At 40.2% G+C, this 24,312-nt stretch overlaps 1 pseudogene; it reads left to right on the top strand.

The window, feature by feature from the left end:
- The first annotated feature begins 934 nt into the window (after nucleotides 1-934).
- Nucleotides 935-24,312, top strand: part of LOC125486043 — a 102,310-nt pseudogene continuing 78,932 nt past the window's right edge.

Here is a 24,312-nt window from a genome sequence, read left to right as displayed (position 1 = left end):
GGGTCTTGGCCCGAAACGTCAGCCTTCCTGCTCCTCTGATGCTGCTTGGCCTGCTGTGTTCATCCAGCTCTACACCTTGTTATCTCTGAACTTGGAGTCAGACTGGTTTTGTTTCCAAAGTAGGAATTTATAAAATGCCACATTGTCTACCAATGGTGTGCTTTTTGAACAAGATAGAATGTATTTGCAATTAGAAATCTGCAAATGCAAATTCATCTCATAGATTTATATGCATGCCCGCGCGCGTGTGTTTGGGAGAGATTGCATGTGTGTGTGTATGTGTGTGCGTGAGAGAGTGTGTGTATGAGAGAGGGTCTGTGTGAGTATGTCTGAGTGTGTTTGTGATGAGAGAGACAGTATATATACGTGTGTGTGTGAGAGAGTGTATAGTGTGATGGGATCAACTGTAGTGCAACACGAACCCAGGATCCCGGTTGAGGCCGACTTCATGGGTACTGAACTTAGCTATCAGCCTCTGCTTGGCAGCTCTGCATTGTTGTGTATCCTGAAGTCCGCCTTGGAGGATGTTTACCTGAAGATCCAAGGCTGAATGTCCTTGACCGCTGAAGAGTTCCCCCACTGGGAGGGAACATTCCTGTCCGGCGATTGTTACGTGGTGCCCATTCATCCATTGTCATAGCATCAGCATGGTTTCGTCAATATACCATGCCTTGGGGCATCCTTGCCTGAAACTTATGAGATAAACAGCATTGGCCAAATTACATGAGTATCTGCCGCGCTTGTGTTGGGTAGTGGTCCCATGTGTGATGGTGATATCTATGTGGATGATCTGACATGCCTTGCAGAGGTTGCTATGACAGGGTTGTATGGTGTTGTGATTGATGTTGTCCTGAAGGCTGGGTAGTTTGTTGCAAACAATGTTCTGTTTAAGGTTTGGTGTTTGTTTGAAGGCGAGAAGTGGAGGTGTAGCGAAGATCTTGGCGAGGTGCTCAATGTCATCAATGACATGTTGAAGGCTGCGAAGAACATGGCGTAGTTTCTTCGCTCCTGGGAAGTACTGGGTGACAAAGGGTACCCAATTGCTTTTATCCCGTGTCTGTTTTCTGAGGAGGTCATTATGGTTTTTCGCTATGGTATGTCGGAACTGGTGATCGATGAGTTGAGCATCGTATCCTGTTCTTATGAGGACATCGTTCAGCACCTTCAAGTGTCCGTCGTGTTCCCCCTCATCTGAACAGACATCTGAACAGATCCCATTTACAGCCCGTTGTGGTGAAAATGCCAAAAGTTCACAACCTTCAGCAAAAAAAATAGTGGGGGCCGGTTCTGCTTCCTCTGCCTGGCTTCCATTTTCTCTCCAGCTTGACCAGGAATATTTGTCTTCCCTCATCTCTTTCTCTGTCTAGTCAGTGAATGTTTCCAGACCATTTAATCTTCCTGAATTTATAAGTCTAGTTGTTAGCTCTGAGTCTTGTGGCTGACCGTCTGAGCCCTGCTACTCTCCACATTTTGACATGAGTCCAAAATGTTGTCTTTGAATTCCTCCAGGAATGTTACCTTGAAGATTTTTGATGGGCACCTAAATTTTAAGTGCCCATATAGACCCAACAATCAAAAGCAAATTGTTTAAGCTGTTTAAAGCCCAAATATCACTGCTCAGGCTGTATCATGAAGTTATGGAATTTCCACTGATACACCTCTGGTAAAGGTAAAGTCACCATATTCCTACCAGAGCATACAGCTGTTCTCTTAGAGTGAGATGACTGGTAGTAGTTTGACTTGAGGGTAATCACACATCAGGCAAGGGAGGAGGTTAAGAAGATGAGTCCTTAGTTGGTAACCTCAGCTGGTGTAGGAATTGAACCCATGCTGTAGGCATCACTCTGTATTGCGGACCAATCAATGTCAACTGAGCTAACCAACATTGTCATACCTCTGGTAATAGCCAATGCACATGTAAATCCACATTGCTGGCTGTACTCTTCAGGCAAGAGTAAACATCTTGAGTCTTCCTTGCCAGCCTACCTTGCAACAAAAGTGTCCATTGTTGAATTGGTGACTCTAACTATTGCCCTATCCATTTCAAAAGAGATAAAGAAGGTATCCACTGCCTCTTCATCAGGCTTGGGGATTTTATCTTTAAGCTTGAATACACATCCTTTAAAAGAGTTGGAGGTGGCTACTGCACTACAGATGCCACGATTGGAATTCTCTTTTGTCAGCTCAAGCTGTTTCAGTTTAAACTCTCTTTCCTTTTCCTGGAATTCTCTCTCTTCCATTCTGCCTCTCCTTCTATTTGTCTTGTTCCCTCTCTGTCTCGTTTCTAAGATACTCTTTTTACATTTCCTGGCATTGCCTTCTGTATTTTTTTCCTCTTTCTGTTGCAATTCTAGTTCCAATCTCTGCTATTCAATTTTATGTGTTTCAGTATCCTCAATTTGTACCTGTAGATATTTTACCACCTATTTTGCAATTTCTGTTTTTCTGGCTTTCAGGTGGAAATCAATTTTAAAGTGCCCTACTATCCCTTTTCATTCTTCCAAGGACAGTGCCTTTAACTTTCTGTTAGTTACTTATCATCTTCTTTGAAAGCATTAACATCAAATGTGGACATTTTAGTACTTTAATATTACAGTCCTAAGAAAACCTTTCTACCATTTATTTTTAAATAGCTTTTGAGGAAACAATCCAATTCTCGAATTGTCTATGTGTCTGTGCCAGAATCTAAGCCTTCATTTTTGTTATACCCAAGTTAAAAGAGGAAAATTTCCTTCTTTTCAACCTTCTCAATTTGCTGCTATGAAGATTTATGTAAAACAAACTTTTTATTAACCATCGCCTATGGGACCAGGAGGATGCTGGTTGATCAAATATTCCAGGTAATCAAGAAGTCCACATAATGTAAAAACATGTACAAAGTAATAGAAATGTAATGCAGGCGGTAAACATATCACTGTTTAAACTATATTTGCAGCATAAATCACTTTAATAGTAATGCAACTTTGTTTTAAATAAAACTAACTGGAAGAGAGCCTTTTCACGCGCACCCTCAACTGACTACTCGGATATCACAGTATTTGAGGAGAAATTGAATCAACTTGAAATTTAGTCTGGCCATTAGATTGAACAATAAGTATATTTACATCGAGGTAAATAAATTTTATGAAATAATAATTGGACAGAATAATACAGTAAACTTTGCGGTATTTGAGGTATATAATTTATTCCGGTTTATTGAGAGTGCTGGTTTATAAAGTGCTGGTTAAAACAAAGTTTACTGTATATGTTTTAGCAGGAAGCTATACCTCTCTGTAATAAAATATACTTATCCAACGTCTATGGTATAACTGAGGAGCCAATTCAAGGTTTTCTTGAAAGAAAGAAAGACTATTTTATTATTTACTAACCCTGGGAAAAATAATAAAGTTGTGAAATTGAGCATTTACTGGTAAAAATTTATAAAGGTATAGTGTCTAGGCTAATGCCCAAGTAAGGAGGAATGAATTGGTTTCCTTCTTTCAATTTTGGTTGGCCACAACAATGATTTAGTTCCATTTTAATACGAGATTATAACCACTCTCCAAGTAAAATGTAATTAACTAGTTCACGAGAAACAGTAAGAAGCCAATTACAAGATTTTCTTGAGTGAAAGAAAGAGCAGTTATATCTCTAAACGATGAAAAAATAATGAAGGCTTCAAATGTCGATGCACATCACAGTTAAAAAGGATAGTGTCCAGCTCAAAAGAAGATGAGAGAAACACAGGGTTTAATTCCTTAGGGTCTCCTTGAGGAGTAAAGGTTTTCTGTTGCAACCGTGATTGTTTAATCAATGTCTTAATCCTAGCTGTAACAGATGTTGTCGATCTTCTTAAGTTCTTCATGTAATGCGTCTATTTAATCAGTTCTGTCATTTCGCATTTTTTCCTTCTGGAGAGGCTGAGACAGAACTTTTTCAAGTTTGTTCCAGACACTCATGCATCTCCTGTGCTCCACTTGCAGCTTCCTGAAATCCAGCTATATTATGTATTACAATGTCTGAGTCTCCTCTTTCTAATCTGTATATTCTAGGAAATGTCTTTCATCTCCACTACGTGAAGCTTACCATACAGGTGAAAATCAAAATAGGATATAAATGTTTCTCCACACATGACTGAATGGACCAATTTTCAGTATATTTTGATGAAAATCTTAATTTCAGTTCAACTGATTTTGTTTATTTTACTTTGGTTGCCCAAAGCTTGTTCAATTTGTTTCTTCAACTGAGTGATGTAAGTCAGTGTTGCTTCATTTTTTTAAAGCCACTTAAATGCAGCAACAGTATCTGTTTCAACCACTACATGTGGCAGCACTCTCTCTCTGTGAATCTACTATAGAAACGGTATTTTTATACTGTGGTATTTGATTTCAAAAATCTGAAGCTTTCACTTGAGTAATACTTTATAATGGGGCCTGTAATTTTTAAATATGCCTAAATAAAATTAACATTACAAATTTGAGTCCTTCCCTGAGTCAGTTGTCAGATAGCATGTGACATGTAATGTAATCATGATATCCAAAAATGACTCAGACATGATTCACAGAACTACGAATCCTATGAACACTGGATATGAGGGATGTACAGCATTTGATTTAGAGAAAAAGGGAGGCTTATAACAGATACCAGGGGCTCAAAACAGCAGAATCCCTGGAGGAGTATAGAATATGCAAGAGGGAACTTAAAAAGATTAGGAGAGCCAAAAGGGGACATGAAAAGATACTGGCAGGGAAAATAAAGGAAAATGCAAAGTAGTTTTAAAGGTGTGCTCAGGTGAAAAGGATAATGAACCAGTTAGCTGTGCAGTGTCAGGAAGGATCACAGCCAGAGTAAGACACAGCCCAAGGAGTATGTGGTTCAGGGAATTTCGAGGCATTGTGGAAATCAGTGCAAAGGGGAAGAGGTGCTTTTTGCTTGCTTTTTGGCTCACAGAGTCTTTTAAGAGAAAAAAAAAATGAAGCCCAGGATTGGGTGCCCAGCACAAAAGCAAGAATGGCATCACAGGAAAAAAATGAGTGCATTGGTTGGTAATAGCTTTTAATTTGACAATATATTATAGATTACTTTCAGATTGAAGGTAAATAGAAGAAATATTTGCCCATTACAAGACCAGTAGGTAATTTTTAAAACTTAAATTAAGAACTAAGTATTTGAAATAGAGATGCAGGGCCAGGTGATGTGTTATACCTGCCTGATGTGGGAGCTGGTGGACCCCATTGTGGTTTGTATTGAACACGTGTAGCAAGCGTTGGTTTTTGAGGAACTCCACCTCAGAGTTGATGAGTTGGAGTCGGAGCTTCAAATACTGCAATACGTCAGGGAGGGGGAGAGTTACCTGGGTGCTGTTTTCAGAAGGCAGTCACATCCCTTAGATTAGCTACCTTGAATTCAGTCAGTGGTCAGGGACAGGAGGGTGTGACTACGAGGGTGGGATCCAGGAAGCAGTACTGAAGGAGCCTCCATCTTTGAGCTCGTCTAACAGCTTTGGGATTCTTCCTCCTTGTGTAGATGAGAACAGAGGCTGTAGGAAGGATGAGTAAACTGACCTTGGCACTGTGGTGCAGGGAGCCATTTGGAGAGCAGAGAAAAGAGAAATGTAGTTATAATCAGGGATAGTATACTCAGAGGAATAGACACTGTTCTCTGTGGCCAGGATTAAGAATCCTGAAAGCTCTGTTGCCTGCCTGGTGCCCGGGTTCAGGATATCTCATCTGAGCTGCAGAGGAACTTGGGAGTGGGAGAGGAAAGATCCAGTTGTCATGGGTCACGTGGTCCAATATACGTGGAAAAAGGTTCTGCTGAGGGAATGTGAGCAGCTCGGGACTAAATTAGAAAGCAGACCCAAAAAGGTAATAATCTCCAGATTACTCCCTGTGCCCTGAGCTAGCAAGTAATTGGCACAGAGTCAACAAGGTTAGACAGGTAAATGCATGGCTGAAAGACTGGTGTGGGAGAAATGGGTTCAAATTCATGGGATTTTCCCCATAGTATTGGGGAAGGGTGGAGCTGTTCTGATGAACAGGCTCTGCCTGAATCACCTGGGATCAGATTCCTGCTGAATCACATAACTAGTGCCGTTGATAGGGCTTTAAACTAAATTACAGGGGCGGGGGTGGTGGGTTCAATTGTAGAAAATTATGGAACAAGTTAAGCATGGGGGTGAGGGAGTCGCAGAGGTTATTTACAAAACAATTGGACAGATTGAAATTGGCCTGTATGATGGTATGGGAATTACAGAGACACAGCTGCAAGGGGACCAGGGCTAGGAACTAAATATCCAAGGATATGCGTCCTATTGAAAGAAACAGGCAAATGGGCTGAAGGGGTAAGGTTGCCTTGTTAGTGAGAAATGGACTAAATCAATTGCAAGAAGTGATATAGAGTCAGAAGATGTAGAATCTATATGGGTAGAGTTGACAAACCACAAAGGAAAAAAGATAGGAATTATGTACAGGCATCCTAGCAGTAATCAGGATGTGAAGAAGAAAATAAATCAGGAGATAGAAAAACATGTAAGAGAGGCATGATTATAATAATCATGGGGGAACTTCAATATGCAGGTGGACTGGAAAAATCAGATTATTAACAGATCTTGAGGATATGAATTTGTAGAATGTCTATGGGATAGTATTTTTGGAGCAGCTTGTAGACCCCACTCAGGAACAGGCACTTCTGGATTTCATGATGTGTAATGAGGCAGACTTGATTGGGGAGTTTAAAGTAAAAGAACTGCTGGGGGGCAGTGACCATAATATGATAGAATTCAGCCTGCAGTTTGAAAGGGAGCAGCTGGAATTAAATGCAATAATATTATAATTGGATAAAGGTAAGTACAATGACATGAGGAAAGAGCTGGCCAGAATTGGTTGGCAGGGGAGCCTAGCAGGGAAGACAGTGGAGCAGCAATGACAGGAGATCTGGGGATAATTCAAGAGGCACAGTAGAAATTCATCCCAAGGAACAGGACATATGCTAAGGTGAGGATAAGGCAACCATGGCTGACAAGGGAAGTCAGGGACAATATAAAGGCAAAAGAGAAAACATAAAATGTGGTGAAGATTAGTGAGAAGCCAGAGCATTGGGAAATTTAAAAACTAGCAGAAGACAACTAAAAAAAAGCAATGGGGCGGGGTGTTGGGGGGTGCGGTGCTGTGGGAAGGAGATGAAATATGAGGGTAAGCTAACTAGTAATATGAAGGAAAATTGCAAGAGTTTATTTATGTATATAGAAGGTAAGAGACAAACAAGAATGGACATTGGACTGCTAGAAGATGAGATTGAAGAAGTAGAGATGAGAAATGTAGAACCAACAGAAGAACTGAATAAGTACTTGCACCGGTCTTCAGGCTGGAAAACACCAATAGCATACTAGAACTTCAAGAGAGTCAGGGGGCACAGGTGAGTGTAGTGGCCATCATTACGGATAATGTAATGTGGGAAGCTGAAAGGTCTGAGGGTGGATAAATCAGATGGACTACACCCCAGAGTTTTGAAGGACATAGCTGAGGATATGGTGGAGGTATTGTTGGTGATCTTTCAGGAATTACTAGAGTCAGGGAGAGTCCCAAAGGACTGGAAAACATCTAATGTAAAACCCCTGTTTAAGAAGAGAGGGAGGCAGAAGACAGGAAATTATAGGCCAGTTAGCCTTGTCTCAGACATTGATAAGAACCTATTATTAAGGATGAGATTATGAGTACTTGGAAATGCTTGGTAAAGTAGGACTGAGACAGCATAGCCTTGTCAAGGGGAGTTCATGCCTGTCAAATCAGTTAGAATTCTTTGAAGAGGTAATGAGCAAGTTAGACAAAGGAGTGCCAGTGGATGTGACCTATTTAGATATCCAGAAGCCCTTTGACAAGGTGCTGCACAGGAGGTTCCTAAATAAGTGCCCATGGTGTTAGGGGCAAGGTACTGGCATTGATAGAGGATTGGCTGACTGGCACAAGGAAGACAGTGGGGAAGGAGGAGTCCTTCACAGGATAGCAGCTGGTGACTAATGGAGTTCCACAGGCATCAGTATTGGGACCACAATAATTCACATTATACAGTAACGATTTTGACAAAGGAACTGAGGGCATTTTTGCTACGTTTGCAGGTGCAATTCATAGTTTGCAGACAGTACAAATGTGGAAGTACTGTGAATTTTCAGGCGTGTAGGTAGAACTTCTAAAGGATACAGGTGGGTAATTGAATAAGTGGACAAAATTTAGTTTATTGCAGAGAAGTGTGAAGCAAATCAATTTGGTAGGATATATGTGGAGAGACATTAGAGTTACATCCTTTATTCTATAAATGGGGAACAGGAACAGAGGGCCCTAGATACAATATATATATATGGCATCCTAGATTTTTTGATAGGGATGTAAAGTCCAGACAACAAAAATTTGTAAAACTTGATTTTCAAAACATGGTTCGGCCTCCACTGGAGTCCGGTGAGCCTTATATTAGTGGTGGGTAAGTTGTTGGAGGGGATTCTGAGGGACTGCATTTACATTAATTTCGAAAGGCAAAGACTGATTAGGAATACTCAACATGGCTTTGTGCATGGGAAATCATGTCTCACTAACTTGAGTCTTTTGAAGAGGTGACAAAGAAGATTGAAGGCAGAGCGGTAGATATCTATATGGACTTCAGCAAAGCATTTGACAATGTTCTGCATGGTAGACTGGTTAGTAAGGTTGTATCGCATGGGATGTGTGGGAGATAGCCAATTGGATACAAAATTGGTTTGAAGGTAGGAGGCAGAGGGTCATGGAGGAGGGTTGTTTTTTGGATGGAGGCCTGTGACCAGTGGTGTTTCACAAGGATTGTTACTGGGTCTACTGCTTTTCATCTATATAAAGGATTTAGACGTGAATATAGAAGGTATGGTTAGTAAGTTTGCAGATGACATCAAAATACGTGGTGTAGTGGACAGTGAAGAGGGTTATCTCAGAATATGATGGGACATTGATCAGATAGGCCAATTGGCCGAGGGTTGGCAGATGGAGTTTAAATAAATGTGAGGTTTTGCATTTTGGTAAGGCAAACCAGGCAGGACTTACACAGTTAATGATAGGGCCCTGGGGAGTGTTGCTGAACAAAGAGACCTAGAGGTGCAGATTCCTTGAAAGTGGAGTGGCAGATAGACAGGGCGGTGAAGAAGGCATTTGGCACTCTTGCCTGCATTGGTCAGGACATTGAGTATAGGATTTGGGATGTCATGTCGCGGCTGTACAAGACATTGGTGAAGCTACTTGTAGAATACTGTGTACAATTCTGGTCACCCTCCTATCAGAAAGATTTACAAAGATGTTGCTGGGACTGGGGGTTTTGAGTACAGGGAAGGCAGAATAGGCTGGGGCTTTTTTTTCTTGGAATGTCAGAGGCTGAGGGCTGACCATGTAGAGGTTTATAAATTCATGAGGAGCTTGGATAGGTGAATAGCCAAGGTTCTTTTCGTGGGATGGGGGAGTCCAAAGCTAGCAGGCATAGGTTTAAGGTGAGAGGGGAAAGATTTTAAAAAGATCTTAGCGATAACTTTTTCACGCAAAGGGTGATGCATGTATGGAACAAGCTGCCAGAGGAGTTGGGTACAGTTACAACATTATGAATAGTAAGAGTTTAAAAGGATATGGGCCAAATGTTGGCAAATGGGACTAGGTCAGATTCAGATGTCTCACCAGTGTGCATGACTTGTACTGAATGATCTGTTTCTGTGCTCTACGACTGTATGATTCTATGACACGAAGTGAGGTGGAGGGACAGGTAGTGCTGAGGAAGCAGGTAGGCTGCAGAAGGACTTGGACAGGCTGGGGAGAGTGAGCAAAGAAGAGGCAGGTAGAATACAATGTGGGAAAGTGTGAGTTTATGTGTTTTGGCAGGAAGAATAGAAGCGTAAACTATTTTCTAAATGAAAAGGTTCCAGAAATCTGAAGCACAAAGTGACCTGGAAGTCCTAGATCAGGATTCGCTTGAAGTTAATTATCCTCCTATATCTTATGGTGATATGGAGGGAAAGAGTACAGTCCATTAAGGACCACAGCAGTAATTTGTGCGGGGTGCCAGATGATGTCAGTAGAGTTCTAAATGAATATTTTTTGTTGGTGTTCACTAATGAGAGGGATGATATGGGAATAGAAATCAAGGAAAATGTCTGTGATACAGTTAAAGAAATTAGCATTGACAGGGTGGAGATTCTGAGTGATTTGGCAGGCTTAAAAGTAGATAAATCTCCTGGGCTGGATGAAATGTATTCTGGGTTGTTGAGTGAGGCAAGGGAAGAAATAACAGAACCATTTGCAAAAATTTTCAATCCCTCTCAGCCACAGGAGAGGAATTGGAGGACTGGAGGACAGCAAATGTGGTACCATTATTCAAGAAGACAGCAAGGAACAAACCAGGAAACTACAGGCCAATCAGTCTAACCTTGGCTTAGAGAAACTATTTGAAGCAATTCTGAGAGACAGAATTAATCTGCATTTGGAGAGGCAGGGATTAATCAAGGACAGTCAGCATGGTTTTGTTAAGGGGAGGTCATTTCTGACCAACTTGATTGAAGTTTTCGAAGAGGTAAGGAGGAGTGTTGATGAGAACAATACTTTTGATTTAGTCTACTTGGACTTCAGCAAGGCTTTTGATAAGGTCCATATGGGAGATTGATAGCAAGGTAAGAGTCTATGGGATCCAAAAATATTTGATTAAATGGATCCGGAATTGGCTGAATAGCAAGAAGCAGAGGATGATGGTGGAGGGGTATTTTTCCTACTAGAAGTCTGTGTCCAGTGGAATACCATAGGAATCAATGTTTGGGCCTTTGCGTTTCTGGTTTATATAAATGATTTAGACCTGAAAGGTTGATCAGTAAGTTTGCATTTTATACTAAAATTGGTGGAGTGGTAAATAGGGAGGAAGATAGCCTTCGATTGCAGGAAGACATAGACAGGCTGGTCAGATGAGTGATCAGTGGCAAATGTCCTCACCAATATAGCTTCTATTCTCATTGAGGTGTACAAATAGGTTGGTTAACCAGTTAAAATGACAGTTAATCTGATGTGCAATGACTGAAAGTGAATATATATTTGCACATGCGAAAGTATGTTAAAGGTGATGCATTTGTGCTACCCATGTGTCTTTAGAGTGCCTTTGTCTCCTTTTCCCTCCCACTATGTCTATGTACAGAGCCCAGATCTGCAGCTAATGTGGATCCTGTTGGCTTTGAAGATTTGTGTGGACAACCCTGGGGCAATGTGGCTAGAAGGTTCAGCTGAGCTGTGTGTGTCCTGCCCAGATGTAGGCTCACCCTTCTCGACTGCAGCTTCTACAGGATTGAGGATTGCAGGCAGGGTGTAAGTAGACCGGTGTGGCACTTCTGGAGTGTCCTGAGAGGAATATTCTGGAGGCACTGTCTGTGGTTCCTCCCCCACTAGGTATCTGTTGGCACCACACTGTTTTCTTGAGTGGAATGGGCATCAGGAGTGAGAATGGAGTCACTCATGTCCCTCTCGCCTTGCCTGCTGATACTAGCCAACAATGGCTAAAGCAACAGAGTACTGGTCTGTGGGTGCCTCTTTGGCAGCCACTAAGCATACAATGGACTAGGATTTCCATGGCAGCTGCCAACCTGACACTGGAGAGGCCTGACGCATATGTGCCAGAGCCAAGCTGGTACTGATCAAATTGGTGGACGCCTTCAATCTTCGATTCCATTTACCAAGTCTCTAACAATCCTGTTTGCTGTACCTGTGTCTATCTGTACAATTGTACAAAATCATTAATCATCAGAATCATGAGATCATCCTGTGCTTGGGTCTGACCGTGTTTTTGAAAATGTTGAGCAGCAGTGTATGGATGGTAGTTACTAACCTGCAGGAGTTGTGCACAGCTGGGGTTTAAATATGATACCAGCCACGTGAAAAAAGCAAGGAGTCCCGGCAGTGGTGGGCACTTTGATCTGTGCAGCCAAATGATTGTACACGAAGGGCACTATATAGCTCAGATCCCCAATTAATGAGGTGAGCAGTGGATTATTGTGTGAGAAGAGTTGCTATAAGCCATTTTGGGAAATCTTCCACAAAGCTCTTAGAAGTAACACTCAGCCAAAAAAATGGGAAGATTCAGTGTACTGTCTTCTTTAACATCCACACAACTGCATATTCCAGTAGAGGTCACTTGATGGCAACTAGGGTGGTAACTCTGGCTGATTTGACCCCCTTCAAAACCAGAGATTTGCACTTTAATGCTCTGGCTGAGATCAACTGACCACATAGTGGTGACCCAATCTGGAAGACCCTCTGCTGATGTTTGACTTTATGAAACACATTTCACTACTGTTTCTTCTCGGGTAACGATTTATGCTACACATTTCTCCACTGTGTCTTCAGGGGTAACAATTTTCATACAATTTAGATTTGTTGCTTTAATAGCTGCACATATTTGGAAAAGAATTGCCTCACAGAATTATAAGAAGATTACTAATAGGCTTTATATTATAAAGAAGACACAGAATGATACCATTGAAATTGAATCCATACTGTCCTAAAATAAAACAAGTTATTCACAGAAATCTAAGTAGATGAAAAGTGTGATTATACAAAAGTGGTTGACAATGAAAATTGAAGCCAGTGCTATAAGGCACTTTTTATTTGCAATGAAAAGTTGGTATGCCATATGTCAGTGAAATATTTCAATTCTTGCTCTAATGGAAAATTTGTAATGTGAGAAATCTTGCTTTCAAGGCCTGTGATCACACAGCCTCTTTCAAGAATAATTTTTGGCCCAAGAATATACTTTATTTGCAGAATTTATAATGGGGTTTGCATTCAGAAATCAAATCTCAATTTTTAAATTCATGGAATTAATCAACTTGTAAATAAACACTCTGGATAAAGTCTAAATGAGACAAGCACTGAAAAGAAACAATAGTATAGCTTTTTTCATGATGTTATATTAGTAGTGAGTGTTTAATGACTGTGCACAGTATTTATTGAGACCCATTATGAGTTAGGCTGTGAGAGTTTTGCTGCTGATCACTTCACTGCACAATGGTGATGCCTTGTATGCCATGATCAATTAACATAATCCCAGTATATTTGTGCATCCATTGCCTGAAACACAACTACTATGGGCAGATCTACTAATGTGATTACAGTCATGTAATGACTGTCTAACAATAGATGTTGATCATATGAAGAGACCTTCAAATGTGACATCTGAGTCATATCATTGAAAGGGTGCAGTTACAGTGTGAAAATTCAATATAATGGCTGTCTTTACACTGGATGAAGAAATTGTTTTTTTCTATTAAGTGCTGACAATTCTCGGACTACCCATTAGATAATACTTGTTGCTTGAGCTTTTTAGTCAAATATGTGACGGCAGATGACTACTGGATTCAAACGTCTGAAAAAGAAAATATAAATCTTTCTGTATAGGGATTTCACCATAAAAAAAGGAGAAAAACTACTGTCTTAAAATCAACATGTTTGCTGTAAGCTATGGGAGGATCTCAAGGCAAAAAGGTAACATATATGCTATTATCAAATGCCATTTATAACATACAATTAGTTTTAATCTAAGCAATATATTACGTAGTTGAAACCAATGCCACAGTTTTGTCTTCTTTCTCAATCACAAAATTTAATAATTATATATTTATGGTAAAAAAACCTTATACATTTACTGTTGTCGAAACACTTGATTTATGGTAGACTTCTGTTATTTGAGCCTATTCAGGCTGTAAATGATTACATTGTCTTATGTGGGTCCTGTTAGGTCTGAAGATTCTGATTCATGATCGACATGGATGTCAACAGAGTTTATGTTGTCATTGTTGATTCTTGAGGACCACCTGCATTGTTCTACCTCCTGCTTTCATCTGGGCACATTGAATTTTATGAGTTTAGCATAGTTGTTTCTTAAATCACGCTGAACCAGTTTTCATGACTACTTCCATATGAGCTATTCAGCTGCAGTGTTTCATCTGCAAAGATGTTGTCTGTGATGCAGGAGTCAGTAAGGCTTATTATTAGGCTATCATCTTATTGCTTATATTAACCACTTTGATGATGTTTGCTATGAGGCAGTTCTCATTAAATATCTGCTTGGAGATTCTGTAATAATCGATGTTGGAGACATGGCCTGCCCATCTAAGTTGAGTTTTCTATAGACTGCTCTCCATGCTGTTGAACCCAGCACAATGGTGAGTCTTTATTGTTTATGATTTTGTCCCGCCATCAAATTCTTATCATTAACCTCAAGTGTCACAGATGGAAGTTCCAGAGCTCCTATAGCAAACCCAGAATTCTGCACCACACATTAAGGGATACTAGATAAGTTAACATTAGCATGTAGCTATACTGCACCATAAATTTAATTTTAAAATGTTCCAAAGCATTTCACTAACAGAATTAAATATGGTAGAGAGCCACAGAGAAAAATTCACAGGCAGATGGCCAAGAGCTTTGTCAAAGCCATAAGTTTTAAGGATATCTCAAAGGAGGAAAATGGTAGAGAGAGACTTGGAGAGGCTTAGGAAGTGTGTTCCAGAGTTTAGAGCTGAGGCAGTTGAAGGCAGGGCCACCAATGGTGGAGCAGTTAAAATCAGCAATGTTCAACGAATTGGAGGGGTGCTGATATCTTGGAGGGTTCTAGGACTAAGGAAGATTACAGACATAAGGGAACCAGAACTTGAAGAATTGGAAAACAAGGGTTAGAATTTTAAACTGGAAGCCCTTTTCAAGAGGGAGATATACATAGACTAATGAGCACAGGGATGAGAAAACAGAATTTTCTGTAAGTTAGGACATGGGCATCAGAATTTAAGATGAGCAGAAGTTTAGACAGTGCAGAATATGGAGGCTGACCAGAAGTACAGTGAATAGTCAAGTCTGGAGGTAATAACGTTAGGTTTTCAGAAGCAGAAGAGCTGAGGCAGGGAAGGAGAAAGGGTGATTTTTTGGAGGTGGAAATGTGTTATTAATGATATTGAAATGTGCTTGTAAGTTCCACTTGTAGTCAAATATGACACCAAATTTGTAAATAATCTCACTGAACCCCCAGCACTTTCCAGGGAGAAATATAGAATCAAAACAAGGGATTAGTGGCAAAGACTTTGGCTTCAAATCTTCTGAATATTTAGTTGAAAGATATATCTGCTCAAACAATCTTAGATGAAGGACAAACAGTCTGAAAATGTAGAGACAATGGAATGTTAAGAGAGATGGTGATCAGGTAGGGCCAGATGTTCACATACAGTGAATCTGATATGGTTTCAGTTTAGAAGAGTAAGGAACTGTTTTCAGAAGTAAGTTTTTCCATTCAGTTCATTTTGGTTCAGTTCACAACACATCAGAGTAGAGTTCAGAAGCAAGGCTTAATTTCTTTCTTAGGAGTATTTAGTTTCAGTTCAATGGAAGCCATTGAATAGAAGTGTCTAGCTTGGGAAGCTTCTAGACCAGGAGAGTTTGGATAGAAATCTACAAATTATTGGACCTTAGTTTTGTGAAGAATTCATATCAGCAGACTCAAAAAGGATTCATCAAATTGTTTCCATAGTCCAAGGGGAACAAACATTAAATAAAGACCAAAAGAGTTGAGATAGATGTGTAATTTCTCTGTAATAGATGTGTTAGGAAGCAGTTTGAATTGTTTTTTGATATTTGTGTTAAGGTCTTTCTCACTGTAATATATAAATAGCTTTGGAGTTTGATTTCCTTCTTTCGTCTCATAAACTTGGTCACAAATCTCACTATTTCTCGCCAACATAAAATAAGAATTAGAATTACAAATTGGTTATAAATGCAATGATATACTGGGCTTATTCTGGAAGTGATTTTACTGTGTTTTCCAGTTACATTGATAAGGGGACAAATCAGCTTTGTGACGATTATACTAATCTCAAGGAACATCTGCTGTTTTTCTTAGCTAGAGTTCAACCTAACAGAAATTAATCCGTTTAATTCATTCAGTTTTTAAAGGTTGACAGGTTCACAGTAAAACTCTATTGTGAAATCTCTACAGACATTATCATCTGGATTATAGTTGGGGGTTAAGACTGCCAGCAGTGAAGGCTGTTGCTTATACTGCCACTGGTAAGAAATACAAAGAGGTTTCCAATACACATTAATAGCAAACAGAAAAAGCTCAAGAAAATGAATGTAATTTGATAATCTCATACTATTTGGACTGTTTAGATAGTCTCATACCATTTGGACTTTAGACATAAACCAACACCACACAAGCCTGAAGTCATGTTTTAAAAGAGTCCGGTTGGTGTGGACTGGAAACATTTAAAAATTTATGTGGGAATTTCTCAGTGGGAGCTCCTCGTTGCCTTCCATAAATAGAAAGATAGGAAATTCTGGATGATTAAAAAAAATTCAAGATTCATTTAACTCACATTATATCATCCAGTTGGAAGCATGACATGATAATAATGGAGTTGTTGACAAATCTTGGTGAAGAATCTGTAATAATTAGTTTACAGTAGACCAAGATCTGAAATGAGAAAAAAAAAATTTCGAAGTTTATAAAATAATGAGAGGTATAGATAGAGTTAATGGTAGTTGTTTTTTCTGAAGGATGGGGGATTTCAAGACCAGGGGCAATTTTTAAGGTGAGAGGAGAGGGATTTAAAAAGGACATGAGGGGCAATTTTTTTACACAGAGGCTGGTTGGCGTATGGAATGAGCATCCTGAGTTAAGTGGTGAATGTGGCACAATTACAATGATTAAAAGACATTTGGATAAGTACATGAATAGGAATGGTTTGGGAGGATATGGGGCAGGAGCAGGCAGGTAGGACTAATTTAGTTCAGGATTATGTTTGGCATGGACTGGTTGGACCAAGGGATCTGTTTCTGTGCTGTATGACTCCATGACTCTGACTCTATGCGTAGATTCAAAGCTTTGAAAACTTTATGCTCAAACCCAACATTTTTTCTCAAACTTTGCATGTCATGTCTGAAATTACTCATTTACTATATCCCAAAATATTATCCTCTGAAAGGAATCTATCTACCTTGAGTTTGAAAAAGTCAACATTATTTACTTTCAGCAACTCCAACTACTTACTTGCTGAAATAAGGATCTGATATTTTTAGAGTGGGACACAGATGAAGGGGGACATCATTTAGCTTTAAGCAAGTTAATCAAGTAGCCTTCTTAATGAAACTGAAAAATGACAGGATTTAATTGTATTTTATGTTTTGCTCCTTTTCCATGTTGGCAGTTTCTAGTATTGACACCCTGATTGTTTATTGAACAGGAACACTTCTGGTTGAATTTTACAACTAGAGAGAATGGAAGATTGTTGTGGTTGGTTGGTTGGAATTGCAGTCAGAGGTCAAGTTCAGACTGCAGACAGCTGACTGCAGAATTGTAATCATGGAGGAAAGAATTCTCAATGCTGCAAGTTTGAGTGGCAGGGCGAAGTGCTAAGTCCATACACATTGCTGAAAAACACAGTTGGCTGGAACGCTTTTTGCCTCCCTTTAGCCTGCTAGGTTTCCTTAACCTTGGAAAATCCAGCCCCAAACCATTAAATCCATACAGTTGTTTAAGTCTGAGGCACATTCTGATGTACCTCTTGAGAACAAATCAATCCCCAACCTCCAATCTTTCCCAGTCAAACTGGATGGTTGGGAGCAAGGTGCCCATTTTGTAAAGATGTTAACCCATCCATCCCTGTCCCAAGCATCTTGCCAACTTAATGTTCTTCCCAACATTGCATTCCAACATCCCAACAATTTTATTCTCCTTCAAGCATGGGCATTTTCTTCTAGTTCTGTTCTGGCAAGGTGAAATAGTTTGTTGAGGTCAGAAATAGTAGGAACTGCCGATGCTGGAGTCTGAAATAACAAGGTGTAGAGCTGTATGAACACAGCAGGCCAGGCAGCATCAGAGGAGCAGGAAAGCTTACATTTCAGGTCTGGACTCTTCTTCAGAAATGGGGGAGGGGAAGGAGATTCTGAAATAAATAGAGAGCGGGGGAAGCGATGATTGAAGGTGGATAGAGGAGGAGATAGGTGGAGAGGAGATGGAAGGTCGAGGAGGCGGGGATGAGGCCAGTACAGGTGAGTGTAGGTAGGGAGTTAGGATAGGGGTTGGCCAGTGAGGAGGGAGGGGTGGGTAGGTGGGAGGGAAGATGGACAGGTCAAGGAGGCGGGGACGAGATGGGCTGGTCTTGGGATGAGGTTGGGGGTGGGGAGATTTTGAAGCTTGTAAATTCATTGAGGGGTGTGGGCATTATTAGTTGAGCTAGTGTTGCTCATCCCTCATTGCCCTTTTCAAGCTGCACTCATCCTGACAAGAGGGCAGAATTCATCATACTCCTGACTTGTGCCTTGCAGATGACGGACAGGCTCTGGAGAGTTAGGAGATGAGTAACTCATGGCAGAATGCTAGCCTCAGACCTGCTCCTACTGCTGCAGTATTTATATGGCCAGTCCAGTTCAGTTTCTAGTAAATTGTAACTCCCAGGATGTTGATAGTGGGTGATTCAGTGATGTTAATGCCATTGAACATCAAAAGGTGATGGTTAGATTCTTTCTTGTTGGAGATTGTCTTTGTCTGGCACTTGTGTGTCATGAATGTTACTTGTCACTTGTCAGGGTTATTTGGCTGAAAGTACCGAAAGGGTTTTTTAAGGTCTGATCAAAATGTTTACGAGAAGACCTTCTCTTCAAAAATACTAAATACCTAAACGAATTCATTAATGTTAGTTTATCCTTCGGATACATATATGTTACAAAATTATTTAATTAGGTTAAACAGCTGAGATAAACAAGGGAATCTCACACTGCCTTTCAATCATTTGTCAATGGGGACACAGTCCTGTGAACCTATGCCTGATGGTGTGAATTCCATGAGTGGGGCAAAGTTCTTGATATTAATACTATGCTGAATGTAAGTTTACTGCTGAATTTTGTGAAAAACAATTCCAGATGGCCTCATGTAGACCGTATCAGAGGACGATTCCCGTTGTGCCTCAAGGTCAGGCAGCTTCCCCAAGTCAAAACAGGCTGTTTTTGCATTGGGCCTGTTTTTCAAGTATTTTTCCATTTTACTTCAGTTGCTCGTTGTCATGTCCAGTTAACCTGTAATGATTAATGTTGAATGGCCTGGTTTGAAGATATAATTTTTAAACTCAACACTACATCAGGGTATACCTGGATTTTGTCCGGGTCTTGCGCTGTTTAGACTGCTTCACCATCTGAGGAGACATGAATGGAATTGAGCATTGTTCAATCATCAGCAAACATCCCTACATCTTACCTTTAGATAGAGGGAAGGCAGCTGAAGACAGTTGGGCTCAGACACCACCCTGAAGAACCCTGCAGAGACATCCTGGAACTGAGATATCTGACCACCTGCAACCACAGCCTTTGTGCCAGGAATTATTCCAACTAGCAGAGAGTGTTTCTCCTACTTTCTATTGGCTGTAATTTTGCTAGGCCTCCTTGATGCCACAATCGGTCAAATGTTGCTTGTTTTAAAATAAGTAAACAGACAAACTGTTGCTCCCTAGATGATTTGACTCCATAGAGATCTTATGACCAAACAGATAGCAGATATTTCTTTGGTGACATGGCCTCGTAGGGACACTACCAGTCTGGCAGGGAGAGGCTAGAGTTTGTACTGGTTTTTGGAAGAAGGAGAATGAAGATTTGAAAGCTCCCTGCCTAATCTCCCATTATCAGCTATTGGAAGGTCAGAGAATAGGAACTAAGTTATAAGTTATTGAATCTTTCTCCGAGCGAACGGAGAAGTTGGACCTGATTACCATCTTCAGAAAATCAGTCAAGAAACAATCATATATGCCTGTTGAACAACATCATGTGAACTGCTTAAATAATCTTGCTAGTATTGCTTTTTTCTGTATTTAAATTTAACTATAACTGTGTTTGTCTGTCTGCCTTTTATATGAATGGGACTGAAAATAAAGATTATCGGGTTTAAGCCATATATATTAATTAGTTACTTTTTTGTTTTGTTTTGCTGTCCTAAAGGTACTGCCTTGTTAATTAATTGTTAAGTTTTGCATTTCAGCTACAAACCCAGTGTCTGAAATTGGTTATTCATGAAGTCTGGGATCGGTTATTCAAAAAATCTGGTTAGGAACCATTGGGGCCAGTTTTAAGAGTCATAGAGTCATATAGAAACAGACCCTTCAGTCCAAATCGTCCATGCTGACCAAGTTTCCCAAACTAAACTAGTCCCATTTGTCTGCGTTTGCCCCATATCGCTCTAGACCTTTGCTATTCATGTATCTGTCCAAATGTCTTTTAAATGTTTTAACTGTACCTGCGCCTACCACTTCCTCTGGTAGTTCATTCCGTGTACGAATCACCCTCTGTGTGAAAAAGTTGCCCCTCAGGTCCTTTTTAAATCTCTTTGAAGATTGTAATTCTACTGTGTTGTAAATATTGAAATAAGATAACTGACTTGATTCAGCTGACTGGCTCATAACATCCAATGATAATACCACTACACCATCATCTCCCCTTTTATCTAACCTTAGATCTAAAAACAAAAATCTCTTCATACCCCAACTGCACCAGCTGCACTCTAATTGATCCCAAACTGAAATGCCTACCCCATTATTGTTTACACAACAAAGATTGTCTGCTTTACCATACCTGTATCATTTGCTATCTCTGACAATAACTTGGCTGCACTGCAGTTGAAATCCTTGGGAATGGTGTTGTCATCTCCAAACTTGATTCCTCCAAAGATCTTTTGGCTGCTTCCATAAGCTTCAATCCACTCACCCAAATAAAATCATGTTTTGTTTAAATTATAGTGTACCCGATGTTATTAGAATTTATTTGGCACAAACAATTGTAATTATCTTGTAACTGATGTTAACAGCATGAATTATAAAGCCATAGGAATTTCGTACACAACAGAACTATCAGATTATTTGAATTAACTAACTTTGAATTAAGGGTGTATATGGTTTCATTTTGACTAAAATTAGAACAATGTACTCTACTATGCAAAATACAAAGGCAGCAAAAGAAAATAAACAAATTGAATCTATCTGATACAATCTTATCACTGTAGCTCTGACTATGTTCATAGTAAATCCTTCTGTCTGCTTCTTTAAATGATTTAATTTTCTAACTGATGTACAGCTCTTCTTCTCTCCTGGCCTCCGATGACTCCTGGCCTCCGGCAACAATTCCTGGCCTCTAGTCAACTCCTGGCCTCTGGCAATGATTCCCAGCTTCTGGTGATGACTTCCAGACTCCGACGATTCCTGACTTCCCGTAATTGCCTCCGTGTGGTGTGGCGACCTTCCAGCCTGGCACAGCGGCTTCCCACGTAGTGTGGTGACCTCATGACCTGGCACTGCAGCCTGCCGTGGCAGCCTCCTGGCGTGGCGTGGCGACCTCCCTGTCTATTGTAGCGGCCTCCAAGGGCAGCCTCCTGGCGTGGTGTCCTCCTGGCCTGGTGTGAAGTCCTCGGACTAGTTTGACGATCTGAAGCGATCTCCCAGGCTCATGACCTCAAGGCGAAGTCTGGCGTGGTCTGGAGCCAGGGTCTGATGCAGACTGTAGACTGGGTGCCAGTGTGGTCTGTGCTGGAAGACCGTTGTAATGAACTTTTATTTCTGTGATGCTGGACATTTTCTAACATCTTCCAACTAAAGAAGCTGTATCTAGGTACCTTTGTACTTAAGATGGCGCTGTAAGAACCAACATATAAACTTTTCACTATAGTCATTAAGTATATGTGACAATAAAGCTAATTAATTAATTAATTCATTCATTCATTCATTCATCCATCTCTAATATGTTACTGGTCTTCAAATCTGCAGCCACATGTAAAGGCTTCCTTATACACCTTAATAAATTCCATCCTGGACTCCAACTCTTTCCATCAATGTGTTGATTGTTAGGAAATCTGCTAATGACTTTTCCACTATTATCTATTACAAATGACCTTGAGTGGTCAAAACATTCATTGGAATTTGTACATTCTATGCACCTGTTCGGAGAAGTTATTACATACTTCTGGAGCTTGTGGGACCTGAATACAGGCTTCCTGACTCAGAGGTAGGTCACTGCACCACTAGAGCCCTCTCTACACACTGTAAGGTTGGTTCTATCAGTAACCTGATCCATCAGACCCATCTGCTCACCTTGCAAGCTGGGTAAATAAATAGTATGCATCATTATTAACGAAGAGGGGCAGCATGGTAACTCAATGGTTAGCGCTGCTGCCTCACAGTGCCAGGGATCTGGGTTTGATTGCACCCTCAGAAGACTGTGTGAGTGGAGTCTGGAGATTCTGCACGTATCTGCATGGGTTTCCTCTGGGTGCTTCCGTTTCCTCCCACAGTCCAAAGATGTGCAGGTTAGGTGGATTGGCCATGCTGAATTATCCATAGTGTCCAGGAATGTGCAGGCTAGGTGGGTAGGTGGTTGTTGTTTGGTGGGTGAGTGAGGACATAATGGTTCAAATGGCCTACTTCCACACTGTAGGGATTCTGTGATTCTATGAAAACTATGCTGCAGAACACTGGCTTTCCTGATCAGATAATTGTTTGCTCTGTATTACACAAACTCTCAAAACAGCAAAGGCCACTACTTTCAGAGGTGAAAAGTACCAGGAGTACAAATTACCTTGGAAAGGCAAAGTATCTCAAAACTGTGAACAACAGATTTAGTAAGCCATTTTACACTGCTACTGTTCAGTGGTATGTTCCACAACAGGGATTTGCCCTGCCTCCAAAAAGAAAACTACCTATTATACAGAGATAACAAGGTGTAGAGCTGGATGAACACAGCAGGCCAAGCAGCATCAGAGGAGCAGGAAGGCTGATGTTTCGGGCCTAGACCCTTCTTCAGAAAATGAATACCCATTATACAATTGAGTGACATCATGAATTTCAAAGTTATTGCAACACAGGCTGTGCATTCCAAGGATTGGCTGGTCAAGTCAAATGATAAAATATCTGATGTACAGATCATACCCAAATAACCGTCATTTGCAAAACTCACTACAAAACATCAACTATTAGATATGATTCTATAATTTTACAGCACTTACTGGACAATCCTGAGTGCTCAAACTAGACTCAAAACAGTTTAAGGTAATCACTTAAGATAACGTTTGCAACATACGTTCATAAACAGTGATCCAATCTCACACATAAAGGGGAATATATTCAAACATTGTGCCTTTATAGAATTACTCATAAGCACAGAAAGCCTATACTTCCCTGTGGTTTGCTCTATCAGAATATCTCAGCCAGTTAGAGCTACCCAGCGAACTAATCAGCAGCCCTTTGCTCTTGAGCTGTAGATTCCTGTGATTATTTGAAAGTTGGCATTCTTGCTGTTTGATCTGATGAGTGCAAGATACAAACCTTTAACAACACCCCTCTCTCTTCAGCAATATCACTGATATAAATGGTAATATTACAGAATCTGATTTCCAGGCTGATTTGTAACATTTTCACCTTCCAACAGACAGTACAATTAAAACCTATTCGTATACGTTCTTTAAAATCAGTGAGGAAAATGATTTCCTTGTTATCTTTTCTTTGTTTCGATGTTGCTTTTAGTCTCACTCTTTCTCTGTTCTGCTTTACCATTCTTATTCTGTTTAATTTCTCTAATGATTTTAATTTTACTCTCTGTCCTCTTCTATTTTCCCCGTGACATTTTCTTTTGTCTCGTGATATTTCAATCATGGCAGGGGCTAAATGTGCTGACCGCATTTCTGTTGGATAAAGTAAATTTATAAATATAAATAACAGGGCTTTTATTTTCCCAGGAAAGGATTCCACCTGCGTGTGGGTTGGGAAATTGGGCAGGACAGCAGCTCACCTGATTCATGCCACTCAATATTGTTGCAGTTAAAACCTGAGGAAGGGTCACTCGACCCGAAATGTTAACTCTGATTTCTCTCCACAGATGCTGCCAGACCTGCTGAGCTTTTCAAGCAATTTCAGCTTTTCTTGATGACATCATTGAAAATATAGTTGCTTGTGATATAGGCCTTGGCCAGTAGATGGTACTACAGAGCAGGTTTCTGACATTCAGTCTCCCAATATGTCACTACCTCATATACTAAAATATTGTACTTAAATTAATTAGTTGATAACAACAATATACAACTTACATTAAACGTTTGAAAAATTACTTCACAGTATTAAATTGATTGGCATTTATTCTGAGTGTCTCCATAGAATAAATTCATGACTCTACCAACCTAACGAACTTTTGCATACGTATGTTAGTTTCTGGACCATATTCAGTTCTTAATTTTTTGAACCAGAAAATAGTATATATTCAAGATGAAAATAAGAAGTTGTAGTAG

The sequence above is a fragment of the Rhincodon typus genome, chromosome 25 (assembly GCF_021869965.1).
Source record: "Rhincodon typus isolate 14 chromosome 25, sRhiTyp1.1, whole genome shotgun sequence".
NCBI classification, from domain to species: Eukaryota; Metazoa; Chordata; class Chondrichthyes; order Orectolobiformes; family Rhincodontidae; genus Rhincodon; species Rhincodon typus.
The sequence above is the reverse complement of the archived record's forward strand: the minus strand, read 5'-3'. Positions and strand labels throughout refer to the sequence as shown.